Here is a 14,272-nt window from a genome sequence, read left to right on the forward strand (position 1 = left end):
AAGACACTGTTCAGCATGGTTTCCCATAATTAACTAATCAAAAGGGTTAGCTAAAGGCTAAAGATGTATGGATCTCAAAATATCATAGTCTTCTCAATGTCACCCTTGATATTTCCCAAATTGATGGAATTGAATTGAAAGAGACTGTGAAACAAATGGAAAACTTTGTCATGCTGGATGTAATTGTCAGGGATATCATCCATGATGTAGACACATATAGGTCAGAGAAGTACTTGGAGCATATCCAAAACTGCGGCAAGATGTTGGGAGACCAGACCTGATGTCTAAGTTGGAGCCCAGAGTCATGTTTTTCTATGTTTTTATAATATGTTCATATTGTAAAGACAGTTTTTTAGGAAGTTAGTTTCTAGTTAGTTTTTGTTAGTTTTAGTTTTAATGAAAGGGTATGCCCTTTCACTTTCAAATTGAATCATCATCTATAAATGGAGGATCTTTTAAAACAAGTGGGGGAGATACCTCAAGTTTTATGATCTTATCAAGACAATTTTATACAGCACTTATGTAGTTTGTTTTCTGGAAATATCAAAGTTGATGGATGATACATATTGAAATCAACTCGTTTGATTATCTATTTTCAATATAAATTTCAAGTGTTCTGCATTCTGAATTGTATATTCTTTTCAATTGATTGATTAGTTCCATGTGATAAATATATTTTATTAGATTGCATCAATGTGTTATCTTATGCTATTGTGATTGAGACTAATTTCCAGTTTGAGTATTAGTTTGAAAGGTTGGTTGGCAAGTTTCAAATTGTCTTATTGGTCTTTCAGAGCAGAGTTAAAATTCAATAAGACTAACTACATTTTATATTTCAGTTACAATCCATATAGATGCTTTTGATGTGATGGTCTTGTTTTGAAAACAAGTTATTAAAATTGTCTCCATGGTTATACGTAGGATCTTTCAATTTGAAATAGTATGAAACCAGTAAGGGATGAAGGAGTTGGTCTGTTGTCGATTTGATATAATTAAATCAAGTATTTTTCAGAAGCAATCTTCATCAAGGAATCATGCTTTTAATTTATACAGGCACAACTTCATAAACCTTTGCCTCCTCAAAAATTTAAAGACAAAATTCAAGAATCATTTGCCTCCTCAAAAATTTAAAGATAGAATTCAATATAGAAAAGCTTTTAACTAAAATTCAAGAAGTTCATGTTTCTCTACCTAATTTAAATTGAGGATCATTACATGACTATTCAAATGCTAAATTATATCCCACTTTAACTTAAATGAAAGAACCAATAGAGAAGTTCCTCTCACCCTCTGAGAAAGCCCTATCTGTTCAAAGTTATCGTGCACATCTATAGATTCTCGAAGCCTATCATAATCTTCCTCTTCTACATAAATTTCATTCAAAGCCCCATTAACAATAGCTAAATTGTTGCTCTATATTGCAACCATGTACGACTTCACAAGATGAAGATTTCTAGCATGGATAAAAAATACAACAGAACAAAAGATAACAGACAGTAACAGAAAAGTAATATCCAAGTGAAAGACATCTCAATAATCCTAAAAATAGTAACAGAAAAAAAGAGTTTAGAGTCATACCTTATGCATGATGTCAACCACTAGTGTGTGGTCTACCCTAAGGGTAAGGGCATTCAAGAGGTCATTAATAATATTTGGGTGTTCCTGCAAATAAAAGTGTACAACTTTGTAATATAATTCAACCTTGGCCACATTAACTACAACATCTTTGAATTTCATATAATCCCATGCCTCTAGAGAATGGTTTAGGATAGTAGTTACAGCATTATCATATTCATCATCTTGAATATATAAATATGCAAGTTCCTTCTAGTGCTGCTACTCATCACAAACACGGATATGAGTTCATCAAAGCGACCCCTGTTTTGATAGTAATCTCTTACCTCTTCCCAGTCATCCACCTAGAACAAAAAATAAATGTCAGAATCACAAAAAATATAAATTTCTTGCCTTCACAATTACACATAACACTATAGATGAACCTTCACAGATTATCATGAAAAAAAAAACTTAAAAAACAAACCACTTACTTGTGGTGTTGTTGTTCATGTTGGAACTGTTGGACCCTGCAATTAAGATTTAATATACATTATTCAATAAGATTAACTGTGCAACATAATGAAATATTGAAATGTGTGTTATCTTATTGAGCTTCATTTGGTTTTGAGAATAGTTTAATCTTCTCTACTTAATAGGGCCTAACATCACTCTAAATTCCCTGTTAACATCTAACATTCATTCATTGTTTCATCCATTAATAAAATATAACATTCATTCATTATCACATAATGTTCAATAACACATAACATTAATTAACACTCATTAACACACAACATTGATCAATATTAATTAACACATATCATTCATGAACATTCATTAGCACATAACTATATTCATTAACACATAAAAATAAGTCATTATCAAATAGAGTAGATTACAATCATTTCTTTTTTCTTTTTTTTTTGAAGCTATGAAAAGTCTAAGTGAACCATCATTTTCTTCATCACTTCCCCCTCTTCAATTGTTCTTCCATCTGCCCGTGATCTCAATGTATGCCTAGTCCTCTTCTAAGGATGAGGACAGTGATGCAAAGGGGATTCCTCTGCAATAACAAAGAAATGGGTTAAATTCAAATCATTATTAAAAAAATTTATAAGTATTTCATTCATTTAAAGAACATAACCGTGTCGCTCTTTACTTGATGGGGCCACATCATCTTTGAAATCATTTTGTCTAGCCTCAACCTCAACATGTTGAACACCCTCTAGATCCTCTGGAGTTGAAATATGAAAGGTTAGATTAGTCAATACACCAATTCCAATTAAATATGTTTAAATGAATAATAGTGGTCCTCTTTACTTGACTAGGGAACATTACATTCCTGATGTTGTCTACCCATATCATACTCCACTTGGTCACCACCGACTACATGCTCTAAAATATTAACAAAAAGGTTACATTAATTTCTACACCAATTACAATTTAAGATGTTTATTTATATTAATAATTACATTAAAAAAAAATTGAATAGGAAATGAATACCTCCACTACTGGGATGCACATCTGAACCTTCATATGGAGGTTGTGTTCCACAATTATCAGGCTACATTCCAATGTCATGTGCATTGTTATAATTGCTTTCTTAATTAAAACAAATAAATTCACTTTATGTTGGAACTTAACATCAAATAGATTATTGGTAAGGTATTCAATTTGAAATTATTTTCATACAGCTTATTTCCCTGTGTGATGGATGCACCAGAATCTCATGTTTATGTTGGATATCATTGGCATATGATGAACTGGTATGTTGATATGATGATAATGTATGTTGTCATTGATGTTAATAAGTGTAAGTGAACCGGTATGCAAATTGAAGAAGTTGGTTTCACTAAGTGTGATTACCGGTTGGTAGTCTTAGCTCTATGGTTATCGGTTTGGCAATCCATCTTGTGTGATGAACTGATGATACTCTGTGATGAGTTAGCTAAGAGATGTGATCGAGGTGCCACATCAGCTTTGTGCGCATGAAGGATTGAGGCATAAGAAGATCGATCACGTTTGAAGTCTACCTCGGGAATGACCATTCTTCTTAGTGGTATAAGAAGAAAGCATGATGAGTTACTGATTCCCATGAGCGGTGATGAATGAATGATGTAGATTGTCTTGTGATCTATTTGAAATTGTAATGCTCTATGCAATATGTTTGGATGGTCAGGATTGGACCACTTGTGTTGTAAACCTAAGATACTTAGGGTTTAGGGTTTATGCTACCGACCTATCTATTGTCTATAAGCTCGATGATGTTTTTTTCATAAAGTTGTTGGGAAATGTTGTGTGTATGTATCTGAGTGAAGAGATACTTGATACTTGCTAGAATAGTAAGAGGTAAACTGCAGAGTGTGATTGCAGAGTAGAGGATATGAAAAGGATTTGCCTTGGCATGTAGTGTTGTTATTAGATCATAATTTTTCTTGTTGTCTTCTAATCATTTCAATAGATGGAAAATCTCTTTACCGGGTAGCTTTAACAAGCTTATTGTAAAACCTAAAACCAAGTGACTCAAGGTCATTGAGTTTTTTAAATCCTCTAGCGAGGTAACCTTTAATAGGGTTTCAACCTTTAATAGGTTTTATAGCCATCCCTTAATCGGGTGATCTCTAACAGGATCAGTTCCTAGTAGAACCTTATTGTAAAGTCTTTAACCGGACTAGGCTCCTAACAGGGCGAGCTTCGAAAGAGTTCAAAACAAGCTTGTGGGTATTCATCCCCACTGTGGTTTTTCCCATTTGAGTTTCCACGTGAAAAATTTGTTTGTTATGTGTTATGCATTTTTCATGTGATGTTTATGAAGTATTTGGTTGAAGGATTATGCATGCAGGGTTAATAGGTTATGGTATTTTTAGTATACCACATGCATAATTTTTTGGGTGAAGTTGATGTTGCATAATCGATTGTATTTGAAGTATTCAGACCTATCAGTTTATGGTGCCTTATGTCTTATTGTGTTTAACCGGTATTGCCATGGTTAAGTTTGGTAATGGTGATAACCAGTTATTTTTTATTTAGCAAGATAAGTTGTTAAGAGAGTTTTTATCTATACTGATTCACCCCCCTCCCCTCTCAGTACCAGTTGGGGTATCTGTTGTTCATCATTATTCATCATTTTACCCACTCAATTCTTATATTCGTTCAACCACGGCTTTATAGCCTTGCTTGTAGACAATTCTCTTGTCATCTTCTATGGTCGCTCTATTGAATTCAGAGCCCTACTTTTTTTCTTAATATCATGAATTTTGCTTGTATTGTTTGCTCAAAATAAATTCTTTGCAATTTATAAATATTTTGATGCGATATTTAATTTACTAATTCTTACAATTTGTGCGAAAAGTTTCATATAACCACTAGAGCTAAGTTTGTGTTGCCCGTTCTTTTATTGTCTTGCCTTGGTTGCCTTTGACGTGTCACTCGGTCTATGAAAAGTTTGAAATATTTTAGATTATAAAAATATAAAGAGTAATTAGTACATAATTACATTCTTAATAGTATCACATACCTTCTTTTGGCGTCTAGTGGTGGATTCTTTTTTTCCCTTTCAACTCTCTCCTTCGCATCCAAAATCAAGTCCTTCCACTCCCTCTCTGGAATCATGGGGGGACGCTCATACTTTACGTTCTTTTCTAAATGTGTCCCATACTAGTCCCTCACATACTTTAGATATGTGCCATCTTTTTCAAGGAGCTTGGTTTTATCTAATGTGTCATTTCCAAACAACTCAACCATATGGTTTGTGAGTTCAACTTTTAACCTATTCTCTTGGTCATTCCACCTTTTAAGCAAAAACAAACCTATTAGATTCAAAAATGAACTGAAGCTACCTTTAATATAGTTCAAGAAATGGATCAAAAGAAAACTATTCTAGAAATGATGTGAAATAAAATTAGTGGGTTAGGGTTAGTTCACATATGATGTTCCACCTTTTATGTATGGTGGGCCCAAACATCTGCAATGCAATGTCATTATGATTTTTATAAAAAATATCATTTCTTGCAAAAAAGCAAGGGATAATTAGTCCAAAATGATTGATCAATAAGTAAATTATAATTCAACTATATATAATAATAATTTTAAAGTACTTGGAACCTTCTCTATCTTCAAGGGAATCAATTCTTCATCGCTCACCACCAATGTGATCTACAACATTCCCGTACTAGCAATACGGGAAGATCCAGGAAATGATGGTATGGTATCACTAGTATTTGCCTCTGGTGCATCCTCATGTGCATCTCCTACTGCAAAAAATGAATCCACTATGAAATACCCCCAATAAAGAACACTTCAAGAGAAATAAACACATAACAAAAGAGAGAGCAAAAGAGGGATCTACCAATAGTGGGTGGGTCAACATGACGAGCAGTAGAGGATGTATGCATGCTACCTGTTGCCAACATTGCAATCAGCAATAACCTCAAATAAGGAGGCCTTTCCACAGGAACATTGGCAGCACCTAAAGAATAATACATTAAATATATGAAAACTACAAGAATTATAAACAAGGATGAACCTATATTAAAAGTTGTAAATAAATATGAACCTTTATTAAGTGTTTGATACTAATCTTAATTATACAATAGTAAATAACAATAGCATTAAAAAAGAAAGTTCACAAGTCCAAAGAAGGAGTATTTTTAATGTATAGAACATGGTCACCACCTGCACTACCTGCAATACCCTGATCATGTCCACCAGGTTGATGATCACACATAAAATTTTGTAAAAACAATATGCACATATTTTAGTTAGTGACATAAAAGAGTATTAAATATAAATCATTATTGAACTTTTATTATAATTAAACCTTTCATTACTGCTTACTCACATGTTTTCTGCTTCTTGCATCAATTGATTCACCCTATCTTTTATCTCATCAGTCTGAGGGGTCGTGCATACCAAAGCAACAATCACTTTATTAATTTTTGTGATAGACATTTTTATCACTTCTACAGGGTTTGTGGAAATTGCGTAGTCTGCATCGCTTAATACTGTGTTGAGGTGCTGATGTAAGGGAGGTTCCTTTCCCTTTCCCTGAACATCCGTCTATGACAAGAATATTATTAACACTATCAAAATTACTCCAAAACACTCAATAAAATAACATAATAATGTAACAGTTTGCTTCTATCTAATTTTTAAAATTACAACAAGGTTTACCTTCTCGATAGAAGTGTAGGGACCTACATCCCTATTTGTGCTATGTGACAGATCCAAGTTGCCCTATGATAAGGAAAAAATATAAACACGTTAGAGAAATGAAACCAATAGACTTAGCAAAAAAACTTAATAATAAGATGGTATATTGGAGTCATTAATTGGAGGTTGGTTTAAATGGTATATAGTACACACCACCTCCATGTTAGTAACTTTGTTTGTATCTATATGATTCAAATTGTAATTGATTAGCAGCTCTTCCCCTACACTTATTGATTTTATCGCACATACGAATACATGATTTTCCTCGCGCACCTCAAATATGCAATTGGGTTGCTTATTAGTTGACCCAGGTCGTGTACTATTTATAAAACCTGCAATATTCCTTGTTGCTTTTTGCCTTCCATCAATGTATACAACCACTCGTTTACTTTGATCATTATCTTTCTGGTGTATATAATTTGCTGACAATGTATACCTATGCATACTTTTTAAATATCAAACAATTTGCATCCAAGTTTTATAATTGTAAAAAGGTCTGACATACTCCATCAATTCAGCAACTTTGTTTTAATGAACCTTTATGCCTTCCAAGGAAAATATTCCCAAACCATGTAACGACGAAGGTGCTATGCGATATATCCTCTCATTAACAAAAAAATTGATGTTTATTGGAGGAAGTTCCTTGGGTACCCATTGTTTGTCTAGATGTTTGTACCTCAAGGACACCTCGATGTTGCCTTTCACTCATCATCATAAGAACATGACACCCCTTGAGCAAGGAAAAATTCCATGCGTTTACTAAATTTTCTTCTAATCTTTTGACCTCTAGTTGATCTCCCTATTTTAGACCTACTACATGTCTCACTTTCATTGAGTATTCCTACATTTCCCTCACTTGAGGAAGACAGATCTGACAAATACCTATTTGGTGGTACATGCACTCCATCAAATGAGAGAGTTAGTGAGTAATGAGAGAGATATTTTGAAAATGAGGGTAATATTGATGAAGGAGTCGACCCTAAAGTTGATGTTGAGATTAAAAATTGAACAAGTCCAACTAGGGCCTCAAGTGTTGATAACTGTATTAGATTTATTGCTAATGTCGAGGTTTGAAGAACTAGAGAACTTTGTTTTCCTAGTATTTTTTAAAAAATAAATAATCTCTATAGGATCTATTGACTTATACCTATTGATCCATGAGACTATGCAGGATCCTTGTCAAAGGGGTTTAGGTTCCTACGTATGTAATTCAATTATCTTATGTTAGTTAAAAATTACATGATACGTATACTAAAAATTACAAGATACATATACTAAAAATTACACAGTACATAATATGAACAATATGCAATCATCATAATCATTGTATATTTTTTTATTCATTACCTTTACTTTATGTAGATTGTGCGGGATCCTCAACTAAATAGTTGATGATGTCTATAGTCAATTGCCTATTTACACCAAGGGTGGCAGCATCACATAAAATATATACATGAAATTAGCACCAACAATTGAGCATCATAAGCATTACATTTGTAATTTGATAAACAATAAATACATATGTATCACGAGCATCATAAGCATCACATATGTATCATCATATATGTAATTGAGCATCATAGGCATCACATATGTATCATCATAAACATGTAATCTATCACATATGTATCATAAATCACCATCTATCACATAGCTAATAGACAATCCATATTCCATAAATAAACACAAAGTTCAAAAAATGTCAAATGTATCATCATAAATATGTAATCCATCACATGTGTATTTTAAATCACCATCCATCACATAGCTAATAAACAGTCCAAATTCCATAAATAAACACAAAGTTCAAAAAATGTCATACATTTCATTCATGTCAATGATCTTCTTCTTCATCCAACTCATCATCATGACCAGCATGATCATCATCACCATCATCATCATCATCACCACCACCACCATCATCATCATCATCATCATCATCATCATCATCATCATCATCATCGTCATCCTCGTCATCATCGTCGTTGTCATCATCATCATCATCGTCATCATCATCGTCACTGTCATCATCATCATCATCATCATTGTCATCATCATCATCATCATCATCATCATCATCATCATCATCATCGTCATCATCATTGTCATTGGCATCATCATCATCATCATCATCATCATCATCATCGTCATCGTCATCATCATCGATATCACCATCATCATCGTCATCTTCATCGTTATCATTATCATCATCATCATCATCATCATCATCATCATCATCATCATCATCATCATCATCATCATCATCATCATCATCGTCATCGTCACCGTCATCGTCATTGTCATCGTCATCATCATCGTCATTGTTATTGTCATCATCATCATCATCGTCATTGTCATCATTATCACCATCATCATCAGCAGCAGAAGCAACAACAACATCATCATCATCATCATCTACATCACCTTCTACTTCCTCGGTATCTTCTTCTTCCATCTCATTATACTTTATCAGCCTTCCTCTTGGATCATGTCTAACAACAAATGACCAACCCAGTTTATGTGGAACCTTTGAGTAAAATACATGCCTACATTGGCTTGGAAGAACATAGGGCTCATCCCAATCTAGCTCAAACGACCTTGTATTAACCATTGTAAATCTATTATCATGTTAAATAATAGTTCTATCAGGATCATTTTTATTCAGTCGCAGCCTATACCATTTGACGATGAACAAAACTAATTTAAAGGAATTAAAGTCACACTCAAATATATCATCCAAAATGCCATAGTATCAATTTTGAGACTCTCGAATATGTATGGCATTTCTAGATGAAATATTGGTCACCTCAAAGACTATAGTTATCCTAGAATCACAAGTTTTCTTCGTGTCATCCAACTTTTTGATGCAAAATTTATGACCATTGCAGCACATAGCCTTACGGTGTTTGACCTACGATATGTATAACATGTTAAAATTATTTCATCGCCAGTTGATAAACATACAAGTGATTAATAAAATTATATGTACCTGTTTATCTCTTAAACAATATGCTAAATTAGTTTCCCTTTGCGTAATATTGGAATCTCCATTATGATGAGCTTCTTTAACCAATGAAGCCACACCTTCCCATGTTAATGTGCAACCAGAATGTTGACATCGATCAATCCACACCATCATCCAATCAAGATTATTTGCAATATACAAATGTAGCGCATCCCACTCCCAATCAACTATACAAATAATTAATAGACGACTTAGAACCAATTTAGTTAGAAGATTAAGAATTAATTAACTACAATAACATCTTATTATTACCTCTCACTTTCCTCAATTTACCTTTCCCCATCAATTACTCCCCTTTGAATTTGGTAATAGGGTTGGGATCCCAAATGTGATCTATGTGGATGTCTGCTACAAAATTAGGAAGATATTCAAAAATGTACACCATAGTCTAGTATACCATATATCCCTCCACCATAGAACCCTCAGGATGTGCTCTTTGTCAAACCAAAGCCTTCAAAAATTTCAAGTGTCTCTCAATCATCCACATTGACCTAGTGTGTACAGGTCCACACAATTCAATCTACTCAACTTGGTGTATGAGGTAGTGTTCTTGTGAATTGAAAAAATTGAAGGTAGAAACTTTTGCATTTCACACATTAAATGAGGAATTTTTCTCTTCCAATACTTTATATCTTTATGGATTTCTTTAGATGACAAACACCTAGAAGAGATTGAAGATGCAAAAATATATAAACAAGACTTTGCAAAATAATATACAATATATTAAATAAAAAGTAAAACAAATCACAAATATATTATCTATACAACCAATTGAACAAAGATCACTACTTACCTCATGTATTTTCCAAGATCATATATGACTTGATTGACATTTTTCTCTAGGAGAGATAGAGATAGAATGTACTGCAACAATTATCAAATGATCTTTTCATTGTTTTCTAACATAATACAATGAAAAGTACATGCATAGTATACAAATATTTAGTAAATACAATTACCTTAATGACAGTATGTCAATCATGTGTTTTCATCCCTGGCCCAAATTCACTTTTCTTTGATATGAGATTGTTTATGTCCGCTCCAAATCCTATGGGAAATCGACATTTTTGTATGACTTCTTTTATAGCATTGCTTTCTTGGTCCATTAATAACCAAGGAAGGGCACTTATATTAATCTGGTTTCCATTTCTATTTGATTGAATGCTATTTTTCATTGCATTATTGGATTCCTAAATCTCAGTACAATTTTTGATAATTTTTTCTTTGTCACGCCTTCCCTCCAATATTTTCCATAATGTCTCTATTATATTCTTTCCAATATGCATAGTATCCAACAAATGCACAATTTGTAGCTTCTCATAGTAGGGCAACCTACTAAATTGTCTTGGATAACTTTTTAGTCCCTTTGGAAGGTGGTCATCAATGCCTTGATGACCTTCATGATCATCAATTGCATCATCAGTAAACAAACCACAATAGAAAAATACAAATTCCAAACATAAACCATTAGATGGAATTTGACATTACCTTGATGATTAATTCTATTATATTCCAACTTCCCTTGGCAAGGTTTCATTCTTTGTGGCTTTGATGTAGTCTCTTCTTTCCCATTGAAAAGATATTTTTTAGTATTTCGATACTTATGATTTATGTGGAGGAAGTGGCTATACTCATCAAACACCTATTTTCCTAAACTTTTTGAATGATGGGATTTTATCTTTGGACCACAAATTGGACATGCAAATTTTCCCTTTGTTTGAAGACCTACAAGATAATGTATAATTGGATTAAATATGTTAATTTTTATAAATATAATTATAATTATAATGTGCAACTTGAACACTGTAACATACCACAAAACTTTGTTAGCCCTAGGACATCATCTATTGTCCATACAAGCATTGCATGGAATTGAAATTGTCTTTGTCCTATTGGTCTAGAGATGTCATACATAGTGACACCATTTCATAAATCCAGAAACTTGTCGATAAGAGGCTCAATATAAACATTCATATCTTTAACTTGGTACTTACCTAGTTGAATGAATAAAAACATTACATAATTATTATGGCCGTTTTACTGCAATATTTATAATTTAATGTAGATGACTATTAAATGATAAAATACCTGGAACAATCATCACCAACATTATGTTCTCCCTCTTTATTCACATCCATGGAGGAATGTTATTGTTGATAACAAAAACTGGCCACACCGAGTAAACAGATCTCATCTCTCCAAGTGGATTGGCACCGTCCGCTGCCAATGAAAGCTTGAGATTACGAGGTTCTTCTTTAAAGTGTGGCCACTTTTCCTCTATGTCCATAAATGTTGAACCATCTGTAGGCATTCAAATAATGTCATCTTGACTTCTATTGCATGCATGGTAATCCATAAATTGTGTCAAGCTAGTGCACTTGAATAATCGTTGCATACATGGAATAATGGGAATATAATGAAGAACCTTGTGAGGCACCTTTTATGTTATTTGATCTATTTGATATCTACTTATATGACATTTAGGGAATTTTGTTGCAAATTCATGTTGTTTATGATATATAATATGATCATTAGGATAAGCATCTATTGCTTGATACTCCATTAAAATATCTTTTAGAATGGAAGATAATTCTCAGTATGAGCGAGGTAGAATATTTGATGGTGGTAAGAAAAATATCCCTATCAATCTACAGAATATTAATTTGTTAATATAAAGAATATTAATGGTACATGATTCACCCTTTATTAACTATAATGACATATACGACATACCTTAACATACGTGAGATTGTTATGTTGGATAAACCATTCATAACCTTGAATTTCATTAACAACAATACAAAAGAGAGAAGAGTTGTTTGGGAGCCTTCATAAAGGGGCTTGTATGCCTTCTCAAGTATAGGTAAATCATGAATAACATCAAAGTCATCTTGATCATGAAGATCGGTTGCGCCAGTACTAAATGTGTCATGGATCAATGTATTTGTACCATCATCTTCAAATTTTTTTTCTGGTGCATGATTTTCATCTTCCATGGGATCATTATCTTTAGCTTCAATATACACACCTCCATGTTCCTCCACTTCAAAAAACATATTCTCTGGGTTGTGTTGGTCCATATCATGTGTCTTGGAGAGCTCGACCTATATTAAAATGATCAACATAAATAAACCATGATCATGATCTTATCATGAAGTGATTTCTTATGTATGTAAATTGTTAAAACGATATAATGAACAACTTACCAATGGATGATAATCATGTCCCCCTTCAATGTGACCATGCTGCCTACAATGTTTCTTAACTATTTTGGTTAGAAGTCTTCTAGTCTTTAAGCCCTTAAAAATTTTGTAGGGACAATAACATTTTCCATCACCATTTATTTTCAAGTTAGACCACAATCTAGCAATTGTCTCCTTATTTTTTTCTTCGTTGATATTTTTTAACATGGTCTTTCTTCACACACAAAAAAGTCGGGCTATCAGAACTTCGTTGTGTAACCTTCACAAACTATGCAAAAGTATATCGCAAGTACGGAAGTCTTCTTAGAACTAGTTATATAGAAGTTGAAATGTTACAAGTAAACTTAGACTCTCTTCAATTATGAAGACTATTTTATTTAGATAGTTTTCTTGGCTAAAAAAGAAGCTTGATTTTGGCAAGTTGATGAAAAAAATTTGAGTTTTAAAAAAAGAGAAACCTTTTTATTGTGCCATCTAATAGAATCAACTTAGGAATGATGAATTTATGAATAATTAAACATGAAAACAACTTCATATGAAAGAGAATTGAATTAACTATTAGAATCCAAAATATGAAGAAACTTAAGTGGTTACATTAAGAGTTATAATCAATTCTTTTGTTGCAACCCTGTCAAAAAGGGTTTTATGACAGTTTTCACAAAATCCATTAGAAATTTCTTTATAATCCATGGATGACCTTCAATCCTATCTTGAATTATAGATAACTCTTCATTGTACAACCTCAAATAGGTTATTAGGGGCCAGATTCAATCCAAATCTTATTAGGAAAAACATCTAAAGTAGCAAATAATCATGACTGTCAAAAACAACAGTTAAAAGTATTGAACAAAATATCAATTTTCTCACTAAATCTTCATAAAAAAAAATTCCAATACATACTTATAGAAATACACTTCCTTCCTATTTATCCAACAAACAATTACATGAAATTTTTACTTTCAAATGAATATACAACCCTATAACTGTCACAACCCTGCAGAATTAAGTGACAGTTAGAGGCTTTATTTGATCTAGCCTTACAAGACTTTCCTCCAACTCTGTCACATACACTTAATCCAAATAAATTATGGATTTTATAGCCTCTCATGGTTCTATAACTATTCCAACTGCCCCTAAGACTGAAATGTACAATTTGACAACCTTTTATGCATTGTTGCATTACAACGTTTTAGTGACACCTTGACAACTTTTTCCTTTTGACATGAATGACCACTACACATTACTTAGATACTTTGAACACCTTAGAATGGACTCA

The 14,272-nt window shown here is 32.8% G+C and overlaps 1 pseudogene; it reads right to left on the reverse strand.

Moving 5' to 3' along the window:
* LOC131039280 (clathrin heavy chain 2-like) overlaps window positions 1-6,041 on the reverse strand; it is a 28,852-nt pseudogene extending 22,811 nt beyond the window's left edge.
* Between the last annotated feature and the right edge of the window lie 8,231 nt (window positions 6,042-14,272).

This window comes from Cryptomeria japonica, chromosome 10 (assembly GCF_030272615.1).
Source record: "Cryptomeria japonica chromosome 10, Sugi_1.0, whole genome shotgun sequence".
Taxonomy (NCBI): Eukaryota; Viridiplantae; Streptophyta; class Pinopsida; order Cupressales; family Cupressaceae; genus Cryptomeria; species Cryptomeria japonica.